This window comes from Drosophila erecta, unplaced genomic scaffold (assembly GCF_003286155.1).
Source record: "Drosophila erecta strain 14021-0224.00,06,07 unplaced genomic scaffold, DereRS2 tig00000126-arrow-pilon, whole genome shotgun sequence".
Lineage (NCBI taxonomy): Eukaryota > Metazoa > Arthropoda > Insecta > Diptera > Drosophilidae > Drosophila > Drosophila erecta.
This window is the reverse complement of record NW_020825209.1, coordinates 15,573,957-15,579,217: the sequence shown is the minus strand read 5'-3', so window position 1 is coordinate 15,579,217 and position 5,261 is coordinate 15,573,957.

Genomic DNA, 5,261 nt, shown 5'->3' with positions numbered 1-5,261 from the left:
TAGGCATCTCTTTTAAGCAAAATGTTTTCGATATTGTGTGTAATCGTATGCATATCGAACTCACTTTGCCAAATTGCCTAAAGAAGAATACAAACAAAATAATATACAAAAGCAAACATATTTTGTGATTTCTGCCAAATTGTCTAAAGAAGGGTATAAACAAAAATTTCGCGATTTTAAAAATTGGTTAACAAAGGACCAAAGTGATAAAAACAAAGGCTTTTGCAAATACTGCAAGAGCAGCATAAATGCGCACGTGGAAAGCAGTGCACTTCAGAAAAACGTGACATAACCAAAAAACTCATATCTCAAGGAAAATCATACAGATACATATAAGTTAACAACTCATAACATAATAATTCATAGCAACTAAGTAGCTCTATATGAAGAATGCTGACGCGCCAGAATTGAGTTCAGCGCTCTGCGCAAAGAACGTCCGGCAACGGAAAGCTGACACTTCTTATTCGGAGTGTTGCTTCATGCTGCAAGGAATGCTGAGTCGGCTTTGCCTACTCGTCTTGGTGGCGCGATGCATTGCTGTTAGGGTAAACTTAGCTCTATGTTTTGTCAATTCTTTAGTCTCAGTTTTGTGTCCAAATAAATCAGAACGTGCTCCGGCTTACAGCCGCAAATAATAATTGTACTTATTATCTAAGTTAACTGAGTTAACCGGACGATCGTCCGTACTCCGGCACCGGCCAAATTGCTGACCAAGCGTTTGGCCGGAAGCTCTCACATAGCTGGCAAAAGCTCTGCACATTTGCAGAGGCCGCTATGAAGCCCTTATTTTGTTAGCTTTTAAGTTTCAGTTTGATTTCATACACAATAAAGAGCGCACGCTCTGAAACTGACTCCAGCTTCGCTGCATTTTATTACATTGGTTATCTCGCCTCAAGGGCAGTTAACAACGGAGAAAGTTCTCCCACCGTACCTTTACCTTACAGGATCTAGCTGCGCTGCCAAAGCCTGCTCACTTCCACCGGGGAATATACCTGCTCCCCTCCCCGACCGAGAAGACGGTCGCCACAACATCAGTTGCCATCACCCCTACCTTGTTGACTGCGGCGCGGGACGATACCGGGTCACACACACTTATATTACTGGCGCCCAACGAACTTGGAAACCCACAACAAAACACACACAAGACACACAGATTATGTAAGTGAGCGCCTATCTCCAAACCCCAGCTGCATTTAAATAAAGTTCTAAAACATTTGTGCGAGCTACACTAAACACTAATCTGTATTTCCATGACAATCCTAACCCTTGTATGTGTTGTGAATTTAAGTTATATTAATGAAATTAAAGTTGAACACGGAATTTTAAATTTTCATTAACTGTGCGGATTAAATTATTCTTTTACACTGTCACAGAGATTTATTTACCTACAATTTACATTGTGTGCATTATTTCGTTCCACTTCTGCATATATCTGGACACTGTCGTTCCACTCGAACTTGAATTTTCTCCCCGCAGCCGTCTCGGGCCCTCCTATCGTTGCCCCGACACCCGATACAGCAGCGCATGCATTGCTGTGGCAATTTTTTGCCTTTTATATATCTCTTTGTCTTTGCTGTTACGATTTGTTTGTCATTTATGTATTTGTTTGGCTTAGCGGATGCAGACTCCCCGCAAGCCCCTCACCGTATCGTTGCTGAACGAACCTACGGCTCCGCTCAGCGAGCCCTCGGCCAATGTTATTAAACGCCGACTCAGCCCCCGCGTCCCCTCGCCATACTAGTGCTCCCTATGGGCAAGACGATTTGAATGTTTATGTACTCAGCTCCTCATGAGCAATTCATTTCTACAGTATAGGAATTCTAAACCGCTCGCCAGCGACTCAGAGTCAGAAGGCGACGATTCCACAGAAAACTCTGTGCATAAAAACACCCCGATTAACGCATTTATTGCATATAAAATGTCGCTCGAAACGGAACAAATTAAGACTCTCATAAAAGCTTTACAAGATCAGGCTATTGACAGTCAACGCAGGGAGGCAGAATTACGTAATGTAATACAGGATCTTGCCGGTCAAGTCGCGGCCATACGAACTGCCCCGGCGCAAGCCGAAACTCCCCAGATTAAGGTTTACAAACCAGTAGCTATCACTGGACAGGTCAGTTGTAACGAAACATTGGATGCCGTCAAATGTCTCCCAGACTTTATGGGAACCCAGGAGACATACGTCTCCTGGCGGCAAGCGGCAAATGCAGCTTACCATATGTTTAGAGAATATGAGGATAGTTCGCGACACTATCAGGCGGTGGTCATCATCAGGAGCAAAATTAAAGGCCCTGCTGATGCAGTTCTTGCGTCCTTTGGGACCGTACTCAATTTCGACGCGATCATAAGTCGCCTCGATTTCACATACAGTGATAAACGCCCAATACATGTTATCGAACAGGAGCTAGGCACCCTCAGACAGGGAAGCCTAACGCTTCTTCAATATTATGACGAGGTCGAGAAAAAACTCACCTTGTTGACCAATAAAGTAACCATGTCATATGAAGCGTCGGCAGCGGCGATCCTATGTGAGAAATTCCGGGATGATGCTTTGAGAGTTTTTGTCTCGGGACTCAAGCGCAGCCTCACGGATGTGCTGTTCGCAGCAAAGCCAAAAGACATGCCGTCAGCCCTCGCTTTAGCGCAAGAAGTGGAATCCAACCACGAGAGGTATACCTTCGCAACTTCGTTTGCGCAGAGCCAAGAAAATAGGGATCGTAGACAAAATCCCAAAGCGCAGGAGCGCCAGCAGGCCCCCACACAAACCGGGCCGCAGGGAAGTGCCGGGAGAAACCCGCACTTTACTAGACAACATAGAGCACAAGCGCACTCCGCTCCGCGTAGCGACCGAACGGCTCGAGGGAACACGCCGGAGCCAATGGACATTGACCCATCATTGTCCAGGATGCAGCCATCCCACGCCCCGGCTTTCCCAAAGTCGAAGCCGGCCGCGTCTGGCCGCTCGGTCCCGCCTAAAAGGCAAAAGGTCAACCATGTGGCCCAGGCCTCAGATGATTCCGACAAGGCTTATGCCACCGCGGCCTCCAGTGCAGCGACTAAAGTTGACGATGATGCCATCCTAGAGTAAGTTAACTACAGTTAATACAAAACAATATAAACAGCTTACTAATCAATAAATAATAAAATCTGATAACAATAAATACGAAACAATATTTAACCAGAATTGCCTAAATAGTAAATAACAAAATATTTAACAAGAATTGCAACATTGTTCAGTTCAATAATCTAAACATCCGCTCAAACGTCGCAAATGCCACCAACAGCGTCCGTTGTTTGTCTTGCGTGCGCACTTTCGGCCCTTGACGACAAATTGCTTACTTTGCAGATCATGGTCAGTTCAAACCAGATCTGCAGAGCTCTGCCGCGTCGCTGCCTGACACCCACAGCTAGCTTAGGGAATTCTAAAAACCCTTCTGTTCAGTCACAAATTAGAGTTGAATAAAACCACAACGAAATAAAGTTTCTGAGTTTTTAATTAAACGGGAAATTAATTGGCGCCCGAACAGGGACCAGTGAGAGGAAAAGTGATTAAGTTCAGTTTAGTGCAAAAAACTAAAAGTTATTGTGCGACTCCACTGGCCCAAGAACAAAACCCAGTTGTAATCCGAAGTGGCTCTTTTCATTAATTTGGAAATCGGAAAGCAACACAGGATTGGCAAATTAAATTTTGCTGATTTATCGGTGGTCTACAAGTCTTGTCAGGTACGCCCGCAGGACACCCTCTTTTTTGTGTGCGTCGCAGGATCCCAAGTAGAAACCGAACAGGACAACATCCGGACCATCAGGAGGAGTAGCCGCATCATTCAAATAATGTAAGCTAGTGAATAAGTAAAAACAGAAAAAAAGAACACACTAACCAAATCGAAATAAGTTTTAAGTAAAAACAAACCAAAATAATTTTAATTAAAAACAAAAGTGGAAGTGAGTGCTAAAAGGAAACAATAACTAGAAAAAAATCCTTATAAAAAAGGGAATCAAAATTAATACAAATTCCCTACTATAACAAAATAAAAAGGCGTAAAGCGATAACTAAATAAACTCCACCACTCAGTCTGCAGCTGAACAAATAAAATAAAAAAAAAAATCTTTCCAACGAGTGGTATAACAAAACCCAATCTTGCGAATCCTAATCAAAGGACCCTCCAAGGTAAAAGGGTAAAACCAGCTACTGGTTTTCATTGCATTCTCTTCAGTCACTCAAATATAAAAAATTTTTTAACTAAATCTCACCAACGAACAAAATATTTTAAAAAAAAAAAAAAAAAAAAAAAACCTTTTTAATACCAATTCCTTTTCGCACCAATCTTTCATAATAATTTTAAGTCAAACACAAATTAATAACACAAAACACACTCTAATTCTAAGTAAATTTAAACACCGAATCAAACCTAATTTTTCCCCAATATCGATAAACGTATTAGTTTAAGTTAATTCAAATATCAAACCAAATCAAATTCCCCAACATCGACAAATTCCCTTACAAAATTCATTCGTATGGCTAATCAAAACAACCTTCTCAGGCCACCCATTCTCAACTTAGAACAGCCAGTTATACCAGCAATAGAGAACATAGAACAGCAGCTAATCGAAGAAAATTCACGCCATAGACAAAGACAAGAATTATTTCAACAAAATAGAAATATGGAGCAAGAACAATTACAAACTACAATTCGCCAAGTTTTAGCCGAACAATTTCCAACTTTACTACTTAAAGCCCAAAATCCAACACATGACTTTACAAACGCAGAAAACCAAGAAATTTTACCACAATTCCGAGCAAATTTAGCTGATCTTGATAAGATCCCTGACATAGTAAAAAGTCTTCGCGAATTTTCTGGCAATCCGGCCGAATTCAGTTCGTGGAAGAAAGGCATTGATAGAATACTAAAAACGTATGAACACACCGTAGGTACCCCAAAATATTTTGGAATTTTACATACTATTAGGAATAAAATTACCGGTAACGCAGATACAGCCCTCGAATCATACAATGTTCCCCTTAATTGGAATGCTATCTCCAAATGTCTTACACTACACTATGCCGACAAGAGAGATTTAGGTACACTTGAATACCAAATGACAACAATAACCCAAGCTGCAAACCAAACTGTTGAAGAATTCCACCAAGCAGTATACAAACATTTATCCCTGATTTTAAATAAAATTGGTTGCATGGAATTATGCGCCGAATCAGAACAACTTATGACCAAGTTGTATAGGGATAAAGCACTAGACAC